This window comes from Chlamydotis macqueenii, chromosome Z (assembly GCF_036417535.1).
Source record: "Chlamydotis macqueenii isolate bChlMac1 chromosome Z, bChlMac1.mat, whole genome shotgun sequence".
Lineage (NCBI taxonomy): Eukaryota > Metazoa > Chordata > Aves > Otidiformes > Otididae > Chlamydotis > Chlamydotis macqueenii.
Window position 1 is genome coordinate 56,534,024 of NC_141593.1, and position 14,911 is coordinate 56,548,934.

The 14,911-nt window shown below is 38.7% G+C and overlaps 1 protein-coding gene across 1 annotated transcript in view; it reads left to right on the plus strand.

Annotated features, from left to right (window-relative positions):
• MACIR (macrophage immunometabolism regulator) overlaps positions 1-14,004 on the plus strand; it is a 41,880-nt gene extending 27,876 nt beyond the window's left edge. The window contains exons 2-4 of the transcript XR_015261438.1: positions 6,062-6,147; positions 7,234-8,051; positions 13,161-14,004. The gene's annotated coding sequence lies outside the window, so the exon portion shown is untranslated. The remainder of the gene's footprint in view (positions 1-6,061; positions 6,148-7,233; positions 8,052-13,160) is intronic.
• The last annotated feature ends 907 nt before the right edge of the window (positions 14,005-14,911 follow it).

Genomic DNA, 14,911 nt, shown 5'->3' on the forward strand with positions numbered 1-14,911 from the left:
ACAAGTAAGAGCAAGCTTATTTTGATTTATTAAATGTGAAGGAAAATTGTTTCTCTAGAAAGGCCTGAAGTATTTTGGCCTGGGTATTAGAAGTAAGAATTTTTGTTTTCAACAGCTTCTTAATAATGGTTTCTCATCTCAGTTGTAGCACTTGTTTTTTGATGTCTTTTTTTTTTTTTTTTTTTTTTTAATGAACAGGAGATACTTGTGCAAACAGAATTAAAATCCTCGATATGGTACAATGGTAAAAGTTAAGTGAGTTGAAAAAAAAAAAAGCCAAATAGATGTAATAGATGTCACTCTTTCTCCCACATCACAGTGAGTTTTTAGATTATTTCCCGTATCAATTATTGCTTAAGACCATGTTATATTATTGTTTTTGTGTTATTATATTATTGTTTTATTCCTTAATGGTGTTATAGTGCCTTTACGGGTACATTGCATAAAATGGTATGCTCCCTTGTAATAAATCATCTGTAAAACCACAATTAATTTCACTCCTTCAGTGTAGCATTTCTTCCAGCTAAAGTATCACCCTTATTTTTAGGCCAATTATGTCTCCAAAGATGTAATTACTAGACTTCTTTGTATAATTATAACTTGCGTTTCCTGTTAAATTGTTAATAATTGCGTCTTTCCTGGATAATAAACACCTCAGGATTGAGCTTGAAAGTTGAAGATTTTTGGCCAGGATATATCAGAACAAAGGTCACATTGAAAATTTTGTTTACTCAAGTCCACTGTCATAAAAAGGAAACATCTTATTTTTATTCAGTTTCGATTTTTGAATTAGTTCCCCTGCTAGCTGAGAATATCTGCTAATGCATAAGATATGGACTGCCACCTTCTGCTTTGTGGTCAAGGGCTGAGGACTCAGAATGCAGTTAGTCTAATGTCTTTTGACTGCTTCTGTGTGTGTCACCTGGCAGCAGACTGGATAACAGGAGTTCCATCAGTGGTCAGAAAACAGGGGCCTAATCGGCCCACCTACTCCCCATCCCCGTTTTCCTCTGCAAGGCCAGAAGAGTGTTGATGCAATGCTGAAATGTTGGCACTGTGAAGCATTTTGTTGATTTTGCCTGAGTAGAAAGATAAGGTATGAAATAGGAAGCGGGAAATCTGTAACAGGGAAGGAAGCGTGTTGTCCTGTGCCCAGGGAGTCCTCGCTTATGCAGGAGCCAAACCAGTGGCAACAGTGACAAGGGAGGCCTGGGAGAAAATGGCACCTTTGGCGTGGGACCAAATATGTTATGCAAGCACATAGAGAACTTGTACTTAAACAAAATACAGAATATTTAGAAAGAGGGGATCAAATACAGTCCTGGCAAGAGGAGAAAAAGTGAGCAGGGCGGGAGTAAAGTAGTGCTTAAAAGAAAGAAGAAGCATATAAAACCCGTAGCATGGGAGTGAGCGTCAAGTGAGGGACAACTTTTTTTTGAAAGTGGGACAACAGAGCACTTTGAGCCCCAACGTGGAACCCTGGCAGGGAGCTCATCAGGTGGGAATTGCAGGGGATTTCCAAAACCAGAAGGAAGTGTCTAGGGGGTTCACAGAGAATCTGGAAGGGAGGAGGCAAAGGGAAAAGCAAAGGCCTCCTGGAGATGTGCAGTGTACCTGAGCTTTCGGCGAGCACAGGGCACTCGGGTCCCTTGTTCACATCACTGCTGGAGAAGTGGGGCATGCAAATGTGGGTCTGCAGGCAGAACCGCGGCAAAATAATAATGATGAATGCCATGTGTACAGCTAGGGTGAGGCACGCAGTGGCTTTAGGTGGAAAGCCAGAAGGTGCTCTTGAACATTGGTTCTGACTTGGGGTAAGGTGTTAAAGGAACACAAAGCTTTTCACTAGGCACTGTTTCATGCCTGTAAATGTTTAGGTGGGAAATGCCTGCTTCCATTAGGATCCCCAGAACAGAGGTTTTCCTATCTGATTTAAATCAAAGTCCAGTGGAGTGGTTAATGAGATGAAGAGCTGAAATATAGTCTTAAGGGCATGTTCTCAGATTTTAATAAGTAGAAAGCTGAGTGTGAGATTCATAGAGTACTGAATACTCTGGATATAAATAACTTCCTGTAGCATCCAAGTAGAGGGCTGTTCTTTATTTTTCTTTACTATTCACAGACCAGACCAAAAAAAAAAAAAAATTCTTCATTGAATTAAATGTTCACTTCAGATAATTTTGCTTAAAAATTTTAAATAACATTTAAATATTTTACAAATTAAATACTGAGCTTTCTAATTGAAAAATGAAAATGTAAAGGCTTTTTTTTCCCCTTTTTTAAATGTCCCTTTTGATTAAAAAAATCTGAAATCCAAATGAATTTTTAAAGTATTTTTTACAGTTAAATACACATATTTTGGAAGTTAGAAGTTTGGTTGAAAAGTGTTTTTCCAGATCAACTGGAAAAAATCCTATATAGTAGGACTGTCTTCACTACTCTGAACAAACTATTCTGTGATCATGCCACGTATCTTTCTGTGTTCGGATTATAATTGTTTCCTGGGTTCTTTCTGTTACATATATTAAAAATAATTTTTTTTTTTTAAATTGAAAGCTGAAATAGCTAGCTAAATATATTTGCTTTGGACTTAAATCAGTTTGTTTTTCCTGTTGATGCAGGTATGTACTCAAAACCCTTCGGCCAAGGTGAAATGACTAGGACATGTCTGTATGAGGAGTCAGAAGAGTGTGAAGCCCACAGAAGGTTGTATCCATTGTTTAATCACTCTTGTGCACACCCAGCATGATCGAGGGCTAGGACTCTTGTCTTGTGCCTAGCATTTGTTTCATCCTGAATGGATGTGAAATTTATTGTTGCACTGTCAGCAAATGGAGATGTGGTGCCTTCCTGGCCTAATGATCTGGGTTATCCCTGAGGTGATTTATTATCACCTGTGTAGGGCCTGAGGTCTGGAGCACACCAACATTAACACTAGCAGATGTAGATCTGGCATACAGATAAACTTGTTCTGACTGCTGAGAGGGAAGAATTGAGGCACATAAATAGAAGTGCATGTCCTTACAATTGGAATTTTGTTCCCACTGAGTATGTAATCTTATCAGGAAAAAAATCTGAACACTTAATATAAAATGTGTCATGGAAAGACTCAAGATAGATATAGAAGTTTAAATGAGGCTGAGATAATAAAGCTCTTTCATACATTGTTAAGTCAACTCTTAAACTCATCTGTTTGATGAATATGTAGGAGACCTGCACTAGTAGGGGTTGTATCTGTTTTGAGAAAATATGGAGAAATGTCTGGTTAGTGTCTACATTGTGTGTGAACATAGTCACAGTAAAAATAATACATTTCAGACTAAGAGGAAAGGAATAAAGCTCTCAAAAGGACGAAATACTTCAAAACATCCTACCTAGGCAGGACTAGTATGATGATACAAAGTAGGGCTTAATTACCATGTTTTTCTATAACTTACATCCGAACAGGAGCATCTAATAAAACTGAACAAATACTATATTAATAAGTAAAGCTACTGTTAATATCTTGCTTGAACAAAGACTTTTGCAGTTCCATATATAACAGAAAAAAAATCCATCGTAAAGCATGCTAGGAAATTACTGGCTATAGAACCACTTTAAAGTGTATTTCCCTCACTGTATTGCAATATATATTTTTGGTTTGCTATTAAATTGATTTAGATTAGGTTTTTAATTAGCATACAGATAAGAACATGTGTAAGAAATAAGTCATGCTGCTTATAAATTTCTCTGTCAGGCTGATAAGATGCATTGCATGTTGCATATATTAACATTAATATTCGTGAAAGGATCTCCTTGATGTAGAAGATTAACAGTATTGGCACTGACGAAGGGAATGGGATACATGTAATTTTAAAGTGGAGCCTCTATATTTGTGTGATGTGTCTTGAAATGGTTTTAAAATTATTTTTCAAATAATATTTGCCTTTATTTGACTTTTCACTGAAGTGTGTTTTAGTGAGCCATTGCCTGGCAGCTGATTTCTGCTTTTTATCTGAGACATGCTACCTGGTTTTCAGCAGTCTGCTCGTTGGTGCTGCTAATTAAACTGATTCTATTAGGTGAAAGAGAGCGAAAAGCAAAAGAAGTGTATAGATAGGCATTAGTCCTGCTGTATTGTATTTGTATACGTAGCAAAATAAAATACAGTTATAAAATTTTATCTGCCGGTCTGAAATGATAATTTTCCAGTGTGTATGAATGGCCATATGTACCTATTATGTATGTCATTTGTGATATTAAAGCAAGAATTTTGATGGCCAGTAAGTATATGTTTTAAATGTCAAGATTGTTGTTTTACTTTTATCTTTGGTAAAAAAATAAAATGTTGAGCTTCACCTGGAGGCAGCAATCTTCTGTTCTCCCTGTGCTACTGCATATCATGCAGATTTCCAGTGTTGCAAAGCCATAGAATAGCTGACTTTTAACAGTATTGCTTTTTTTTTTTTTTATTCTTAGAAAATGTGTCACTGTTTCAGGTCGTGCAGCAGAGTAATTTTGGGCAAATCCATACTTTCAAGAAAAAAATCTGATAGCAGCCTGAGTTTTCATTACTGGTTATTATATGGCAGTTTTGAGGGTATAAAAGGTTAGAATAAACCTTGCTGAGCACATCTTATCAAAGGCCAGATGAGAAAGTCTTGCTGGGTTATACTAATGATCCATCTGTATCTGCACTGCGTTTCTGGAGATGTTTTAGGATGAGTGAGTGCAAGCCTGGTTACTATCTGCAGTCCATGCCCCTTGTACTGTCCCAACATCCACAGTCACCATTTAAGGATATTAGAAGAGATACTCATGCCTTTCCCACCAGTATCTCTTTGATGGACCTGTGGTCCATAAATTTGCCTTGTACCTCTTTGAACCGGCTGACACTGTCCACCTCCCTGACCATCTGTAAGTTCCAGATACTCACTAGACCCAGTATAAAAAAAAAATTCTACTTACTTCTGTGTGTTTTAAACTGGTCTCCCAGTTTCACTGGATGTGCCCTAGTTGGGTTTTGTGAGATGTGGTAATGGTTCTGCATTGCTTTTATCTGCTGCCTCTATGATTTTGTAAATCTTTATCATATCCCTCCTCCACCTTCTTGCCTGGCAAAGCGAGTACTCCTGGGGAGATAGCTGCTCCATTTCTTTAGTCACCAATCTCAGCGCCTTTCCTCTGACTCCTCTACCACCTTACTAAGTTGCAGAGGTCTGAACAGCCTGTAGCATTCAAGGTGTGACTGTGCCAAGGGTTTGGATAGCAGTAAAATGGATAAAACCATGTGTCTCATTGCTTTTTGATGCTGGCTGACATTTTCTTGCGTTTCTTAACTGCCACTGGACATGGAGCCAAAGCTTTTAGAGATCTTTCAGTGATGACTCCAAGATCTTGTTCCTGAGTTGTAACTGCCAAATCTGAGCTTACCATTTCACAGCAAGACCTAGATTATTTTTCTATATAGGCATCATTGTACATTTATCTTTGCTGAAGCTCTTCTGTCACCTTTTGGCTCACTTGCCTTTGTAAAGTTCTTCTGGACTACATTGCCATCAGGATGGCATTTGACTACAGAAATTCAGTATCTCCCAGAGTGGGGACCTCCCGCTCTTCACTTCATTCACCAGCCCAGCAATTTGAAACCAAATAGTTCTTCAATAAGTTTTCATAACTTATTGTGTTGTTTTTTTTTTTAATTAAGTGAACTCTGTTACAAATAGGTCACTTTTCCAAGTATTGCCTTAATTTTGGCAGCCTCTCTGTGATATTTCATATTAAGAAGTGCAGCAAGGATTGAATGCATTACTTGGCTGTTACTCTCAACAAAGTACAATAAAAAGGGGAAAACCTTTGTGTTCCTTCCTGAGTGATACCCAACTTCCTACCCAACTTCTTTTTTGGTCTCAGTTTTACACCACTGTGGTCTCAGTTTCTTGCCCACTGTGATCCTGGTGTTGTTGTCACTGTTCTGGCTTGTCCTAGATTTGACTCTACTGAAATTCTATTGTTTGTGTACACCAGCATGTACCACTCTGCCAGTTTTTGTATTATCTACCTTGTATTTTTTCACTTCCAGGTAATTGATGCAAGTGCTGAACAGCCCCTGGCCCTATACTGACAATGTTGGAAATATTGATTCCCTGCACGCAACAGCTTCTGGAGGTTTGTCACTTATTGAGTTCAATGTGTATTAAAAAGTTGGGGTTTGATGTTGGATGGAGAAATTATAGTATTCATTTTCGTGAAGAGAGCATAAATAAAACAAGCACAGAGGTATCTTGTTTTCTCTCTAACTTTTACAACATATAGATGGCATGCTATTTGAAATCTCTGTGGTGCAAAATTCAGAGATCCTTATGTTTTATATGTTTGGAGATGTATAGCTAAAACTTCATTTTTAAAAAAAAAACAAGTATATGATTAGGAGAGTTTAATTCTCTCTTATGCTTAGAATTAAAACACAAATGGAGGAAGAGGTATCTTTTGCCTAGGAGTTGATCTCTTCTCCTTCTCTGGACGCTTTTCTTTCCTAGTATGTTCCTTCGCATTTTACAGTTCTTTATTTGCCTGTTACTCTTGCTGTTAGTGTGGAGAGACTTGCCATTATGTAATATATTATTGTCCATTTAGCTCTGACAGTTTTATACATTATTCCACTGCAGAATTTATCCTAAATCTAGTTGTAACAAACACAGAGTTAACTACTGACATTTGTAAAGATTTTTTCATCTCTATAATTGAGAACTTATTTACAGATATGGCGTCTCCTAGATAACTGAGTACAGCCGTTGTGATTTTTGTTTTAAAATGCTCTCCATAATACTTAAAAATATATTACTCAACACAGAGTGTTTAATAAAATAACTCGTAGTATTCTCCCTCTATTTCAGAACATAACATGAGATGCTTGGTTGCCAATTTTAATAGAAAGTCCATAAATCAATAGCTGTAGATACAAGACATAAGATTTGGGACATGGCAAACATTCTGTGTTCTGAAAAGAGTGTTTCTAAAAGATGGATATTAAAATCACAAAATATTTTTATTAATTTGCCTATAACAGAATATGTTCAGACCAGTGTGATAACGGACTTGGAAGAAAAACACTGTTCATCAAGAGAAAGTCACATTCTCTGGGTGAAAATCTTACATTGCTCCGCAGTCTTTATGCAAGTGTACTGTAGTACTCTATGCTGCCAAAGTGAAAGGGTAGAGGAATTGACTTCATTTCTCTTTGTGGATTGCCAGGCATACTGTGACCTCTGCAGTCTGTGCTCCGGCAACATAAGGACTCTGGGCTCCATACCTAACTTGCTGACAAGAACAACTGAGTAGAAAATAGTTTAGTTTGCTACTAAGATGTACCAGCAACATGCTACGATAATATCTTTCCTCTCCATCCGTCTTCAGGAAAGGTGATGCTGCATTTCAAAACACCTTATTCTGGAGAGGCCGGTTCTTTGGGGTCAGGATTTTTTCAGCCCGTCTTTTCATGCATCATTCCACGAGAACCATCAACAGCAGTCATGAAGGAAAAGAACAAATTTGTGAAAAACTGATTTCACTTTGATCTCAGAAGAGCTATCAATAGTGAAGGATTTGGCAAAGGTTGCCATATATCTGGATCTAATACACAACAGTAGTCTGCATCGAAAGGGCACTTAAAATCTGCCCTGTCTCCTGAGTTGAACATTTCCATGAAGTAGTTGAGAATTAAATGTGAACACATTGTGAATGATCTATTTTAAATCCACTATGCAAATAATAGCTGCAAAGCCTAAAGATATATCTACAGGAAACATTGATTTCCTCCAAACATAATCCCTTCAGACTTGGATTTAATTCCTATCTGTTCTACTAGTGCTCATCAACTCTGCCTACAGCTATTCAAGCAATTAATTAGATAGCTTTCATGCAAACATATGCTCTTGCACGTACCAGGATTTCTCCTCCTTTAATCATAACAATAAACAGAAAAAGAAGGACAAAGTAGAAGTTCTGCAGAGAAGAATGGAAGGCTTTATATAACCTACAATACAGAACTCTGGTCTCAGAGCATGTGACAGGTAGGTAAGTGTGAGGTGCCATTCCATGCAAAATTGTGGTCTTTGTAACTGAGGTCTTTTCTCTGTTGGTCAAAAATGGAAGGAAGATTTACCATTGCATTTATCATCTTGTTCCACCTTTGAACTCTTGCCTTCAATTCTACTGCTTATTGGCAGATGGCTTGGCAATGTGTGTGAAAAACTTGCATTGCATTTTAACATCTCTGATCCCTCACTGATGAGTGAGGCAGCATTTGAATGTATTTGTTCATGACGTTTTTACTGATGTCTCTCCATCCACAGCAACATTTCACAGTTGCAAGTGCCCTGATGAGCAGGCTGTACTCTCTAACAGTAGCATATCTCGGTCACTATTCAGATTGTACCCACAGGGACAAGTGCTGCATTTTGAAAAAAAGACAGTTTAGCTTTGACCAGTTGTTGTGTTTAGGTCATTATCAGTTTCCTATATTCCCTGAGACTAAATAAAGCTTTAAGGATATGATAATTAAGCTTTTCAGGAGGCACACTTATACTCCAGCAAGGGCTGCTAATGTTTATGGTTCTTTTTCATTATTTTATGTAGGCATTCAATAGATATTAAAATATGCTATATGCATATATATGTTCTCTATGTTAACTGCAGTAAATTCAGCTTTTGGGGAAAAAAAATGTTATGCCATTGAAAATAACACCTAATAATAAAAGGTCACTGACAACGTATGTAGAAATTGTGACCTACTTTAGCTTGTTATAATAGCACAGTGAGAGAATCTACTGAAATGTACGGCTCTGCTTTTTAGAGAGGCCAAGTGCCTGCAGGTCCTGTTGCTTCCTGCTGGGAAGGATGTTCAGCACTCCTGAAAACCTGGCTTTGAGTGTCTGCCACCAGATATCTTTAAAATAGCTATTGCTTGTTTGGCAAGAACATGAATATGAGAAGTATTGGCCATCAGCTCAGTAGATCCCAGAAAAAAAACAATCCGTTATGTATTGTCCCTCTCTGATTCTGCAGGAACAAACAGTACTCCTTCATGACCTCTGCTGTTATCACCGATGGTGCTGTTGCACAAATGTGTTTTTTGTGTGATAAGGAGCTATGCAAATTGAAGATCTCTTTTGAAACAAGAGGTGTTTCGTTTCTCCTGGTCTCAATTTTGTTTCCTTCTGTGCCACATGCCTCACTCATTAAAAAAAAAAAAGTCCATATTAGAATAATTGACATAAACTTATTTAAATAGTATATGCATTGGAAGGAAGGAAAAGTTGGAAAGGAAATATGGTCTGAAACTTTTAATCAGAATATACTAAACTTTTGTCACTGTAAGTATATGTTGTATCTAATTTGAAGACCATTAAAATCTATCACATATTTCTGGGTCATGTGTACATGGTATGCTGCCTTAAACTAGATGATGTTATCCCTCACTTCAGTGGAAAGGAAATTTTGGATTTCCTATTAGAAGAATATTGATGGGGGAAAACCTCTAGTCACTCCTGTCTCTGCTTGTGACTATATACCCAAATCTAAGGTGAGACACTTCAGCTAAGCTAGTTAGAACTCATTAAATTTTCAGGGAAGGAGGGAGGGTGACCTTTGTAAAGGGCACGGAAAACAGAATTTCAACATACTGTGGAAGAGGCTCATTGCCTTGTGTGTTTGGGCTATAATTACAGAGACTTTTTTCAATGTTTCCCATTGTTCTCCTCTGTGACCCCCGGACTGGTAAGTGAAATCTGCACTTAAGCTTTCTGCTGGAAGGCGTACAGGGACAACGCAGCCCTGTAATACAAGGTCAGCTGCATGGATCATGAAGCAGAAGAAACTTTTTCAGTAGCTAGGGAATGCTGTCTGCATTTGGAATTGTACACAAATATAGGTGGTTTTGGCCTAGTTTTACTTTCGCCTTCTCTTGCCTCTGATGTTACTCCTGCAGGACACCATCAAACTCTCTGTGCTTTGACATTTGGGATTTTAGTGCTGATTTCTTTTGAAGAAGGGTGGCTAAGGAGTGTTCCCTGATTGCTGTCCTGTTTTTCTGGTTATAGGATGGAAAGTTAAATGTTGCCTATCATCAGAGCACATTACATTGCTTTCTTGATTATTTTCACAAGTGTGGTTTTGACTCCAACTGCTGTTTTCTGCCACTTTTAGGAATAGATACCTGCTTAGGTAGATACCTATATATGAAAAAAGATATAGGAATAGGTACAGCAACTGCATTGGTTCTTTGCTGAAATACATTTAGTATAAAATTCTACAGGGGGCAAGAAAAGCTTTCTGGTGACATGACAGATGAAGAAACACTTTAATATTTCACATCCCTTTCTGTTTATGTATTTAAAAGGGATTAATCCTGTGCTTCACCCTCAAGTAGAGAGACACACAACACAAACACACAACACAAACTCTTCCTTTTGAGAGAGACCTCAAGCGGATGAGATAGCACCAGAGATAATCTGTAGATCTGAGGTATCACAGTTAAGCGTTTCCTGATGGTCGCTACTTGCAATGAAGGCAAAAAAATGAAGTCTGAGTGTATACAGACATGATTTAAAGATCTCAATGACGCGGAATAATGCAGAGAAGGTCATATGCTTTTACCAGGCTCATTGACAACAACTTGCTGCAACAAACTGTTTGTTAGGCAGCTTGTAGCCTGTCGTCATCTTCATATATTCACACTGACACTCCAAGGTCATGCAGAAGCTGAAATAAGAATTCAAACGTTTGTTCTGTGAGACACTATTTAAATGAGCTAACCCATTTAAGTTAAATAGGTTACAGTTTTAATGGCTGTCTTTCCAGAGTTGCTGTACAGAGGAAGGTTTGAAGAGGCTTTCTAGGCTACCAGTTTCTTCAAGTTTTAGTGGTATCCGCCGTTACACAAAGATGACAGTGTGTCTCAAGCAAGGAGAGTCTGTCAAAACAGAACATTGCCCTCCCCCGTCACTGCCTGAAACATTTAAAGATGCATTCTCTGTGCATGCAATAATTATAATACGTTATTTGCTCACTTTGCATTTCTGTCAGCCTTGCTCCCTCGGTCCACATGAAGGAGAAGCTTTGCTAAAGGACTTATATTCTGCAGCTTGGCCTACCCCACCACCTCCTTGGATGTCTTCACTTGCATCGTACTTCAGTTGTACTATGTTTCCCTGTACTCCACAAATCCTTCATTTATTTTTGTTTTGCTTCTCTTCCCTGGTCTGTTTCTGCTCCTGATGCACCTTCCATTTTTCTGCCCATCTTTGTCTCCCCGTAGTCTCTGGCTGGTACTTTCTGTTACGCAGTCCTTCTGCCCTGTATCCGCCACATGTCCAAATCATCACTGAAACTCTTAAAATTAATTTCCTCCAGGGAGCTATTCTGGTCTATTTACCTCACCTGTAGTCTCTCTTCCTTGGTTTGTTTGGGTGTCTGTCCTCTTTCTTTTCTGTTTGATCTTTGTTGTATGCTTGGGCAAAGTGTGGCACAGAAAACACATTCATCTGGGTTTGTGAGTGATATGCACTTTACCAAAGGCTGTGGCAGTGTCACAGTGCCTTTTCTGCCCTTGATCCATGATTAATACAAAGCTATTATAGCTCCAGTCAATATTTCATGTTTTTAATTCTGACAGTTCGGTCAGCTGGCCAATGCAGCCACTGCCACTCACATGTTTAGAGCACTCCTTTCGTTGTCACCAGTGGCTGTTACTTGATTAAAGAGATCAAGGAGGGATGTATTCGTCAAAGCCTGGCTCTAATGAAGTTGTTACATGAAGTCCACTAACGATTGCTTCCTCCTCACGCTTTCTTGCCTGCTCTGTCAGCACACGGGGCCAGGGCAGTTAGTTGTTCCCACACTGGCACACCAAGGGCAGAGGTGGTGCAGGTGCTGCTGGGGCCAGAAATCTGAAAACTTAATGTTAACTTGTTGAAAGACTTCTTACTGCATCTGTTAGATACCTTTGCCTCTTTGCATACCATCTAGCAAATCCTTTGTACTCTTCGAAGCTGACCTACTGTTGTTTGCCTTAATGGCAATAAAGCCAACATTTGGATTTCACTCTCAAAGCTGTGAGTCTCTATGTACGCAGTATGTGTTCAGAGACTGCACCCTAGAACTCTTCAATTTGTTGAAACCAAACAATCATGCTTTTTGTTTTTAGCATGTAGCTGCGTTTAGCTGCTTTTGCTGTGTGAAGTTGTTTGTTCCTGTCCTGCAGTCTGGCTGAGTTTATGTTACTAATGCATAAGCATTTTCATGAACTCCTTGCTGTCCAGTATTTATTATACATGCCACACATTTGACTTGAAATCTTTTTCACCTCTGAGGTGAATCCTTTTCCTGCATGCTTAAGAGAAAAATGTTAAATTGCTGCTGGTTAGAAACTCCAGAAAAAAAGATCCTGGGGAGATGCTCATGAGTGCCTTTATCTGTACGGGAATAAATGGTTTTAAGATGTGATTTAGAGCTCAATGCTTTCTAATTTTCCCTTACAGGGAAGGAGAGAAGAAAGAACCAGCAAAAGTAGTAGGTCTCTGCACAGTTAAAACAAAAACTATCCTAGATGCTACTGCAGACAAAAAGTGTGATTTTTGGTAAATATAATGGGATCAGATACTGTATGACCACTATTGTGAATAGTGACCCTGAGAAAAAGACCTATGGAGGCGTAGGCTTTTAGTAAGATCGTTTCATAGCTGATAAGTGAAATCACACAGTGTACTCCCGCTCAAAATTTGTTTAGCATGAAAGATTTTTCAAAGCTTTCAAATTTTAAATAAATGCTTAAATAATCATAAACTCTGTTGGTCATGAATAGCAACAGTAAATCAGTTTAGGCAATAAATTACTCCTCCCGTCAGCCTGTAAGTGCAGTTTGAGAGCCCATATAGTGTTTTAGGACACCCTTTTATGATTTGACCGGGTGAGCACTAGCACGTATAAAAAGTTGCACCATCTCCAGCAGGTCCTTCCTGATGTGAAAGGCTTTAAAATTTCTTTTCTTCTGATCTTCACTAATTATACTGCATCACTTGTCACCACTGAATACTCCTTCAGTGACCAGCCCGAATACCCTCCTTATTTTACATTGCAATCTTACCTCCTACAATGGGAGAGCTTTATTTTTTTCATTGCAGTGCCGTTTACAAGATGTTAAGAGCGAGCAGCTGCGCACTGTGGATGTGTGTGGATATTTCTTCTGAGCCTTTGTTCTTCCACCGGTGCAGCAATTAGACTGAAGCTGCAAAGGGGCGGGAGAAGAAAAGCTCTCCCTTTCCAATTCCCTCTATCAAGCTGCAGATCTCTGAACTGAAATTTCTGGGTTCACTGCATTTGTAAGGATGCTGGTTTGGCACTCTAAGCAAAGAAATGAGCAAATAAACTGAAACCAAACAATTCACGCTTTCAATTAGGAGAGGTCTGGTGTTCTATTATTATAATTTTTTTTTTCCTTTCAGCAGCTAGTACAGAGACCTTCAAACTGTTCCCTTGGGGGTTTCTTGGTCGAGAGTTTCCATTCTGTCGAATGGCTCTTTCTGGGCAACTGTCTCCAGAGAAAATCATGTCTGAGATGCTAGACAGTAAACAACGGCACAGTCCCACAGGGTCTAGGGTGACCTGAATACAGTTCAAACCAAGACAGCAGAACAACCCTTCCAGAGTGGTCTGTGCACATGTGCATGTGTAATGTTGACAATGAATATTTTAAATAGCCTTGGTCAAACCCCAAGCAAAACGACTTACAAGACGCTGCGAATTAAAGGATGTTTTTGTTAGCAGGTTACTTTTATCTGCACAAATAAATAAATTTGTTTACAAATGTGTCAGGATATATCCTTACCTGTGCTTCCAAGATTTTATACCATTTACTCCTTTTGCCTATTCTCTCCTTCTATGTAAATGCTCCATAATATTGTCATGATGAATGTGGTGAGATGGCTTGATGTATCCAGGAATAAATTCAACATTTACTTACACTTACTTCTTCTTGTTCATTTCTCCTTCCTCCTGTGAGCCAAATAATGGGAGAGTTTTGCCTATACTGCATTACACCTGCAACTCAAGCCATTCTCCCTCTTGCTTTTTCCCACTAGCCTTATGCTAATGTGCCTTGATTGCTGAACAATTTGTTTTTACTAACAAGTCTTCTTTACACTGTCTGTCAGTTGTCACTGGAATGCTCCATAACAGGTTTACTAACAGTGCTGTGTCCAATTTTTCTGATTAAAAAAAAACTTGGTTTTTTTTTTTTTTTTTTTAATTTCTAGATGCAGCATCTCAAACCTGTTTTAGAGGAGACCGACCACCTTTCTTTAAGAGGAAACATGTTTTGCATTTTTTTATAGCGGCCTATAATCCACTGCACAGGGAAAATACATTTTGCAAACTTTCATTTTGTATCAACAAGGACTTGCAGGTCTGAGATCATTTCAGCTCAGCCTCGCACCAGCAGACTTCATGCAAAGCCTGCGTGTGCAACACACCACTATTGAGATACACCCAAGTGAGCTTGTCACCTAGTAGCCCAGCCACACCACTGCACTAACCGGGCTATGCTGCTCTGGGTATCCCAGCTAGCTTGTCCGTAGCAGCCCTGGGGATCAGCATGGCAGCATGCTGTGTGGTGTAGACCTATTGATCCTTTTGCATGTTTGGGTGGGTTGTATCATTTGAGCTGAGGAATCACTACTTGTTCAAAGCTGTTTGCAAGCTATTCTTCACAGATCACAGTCAGTTTAGATCTGTGGAGGTAACTCTGAGCAGCAGTTACAGTCTATTATACTGCTGGAAAAGAATTAGTATGTTGTGGTTACTATTGTGATACTATTGTGAATCATAGAACCATAGAATGGTTTGGGTTGGAAGGGACCTTTAAAAGTCATCTAGT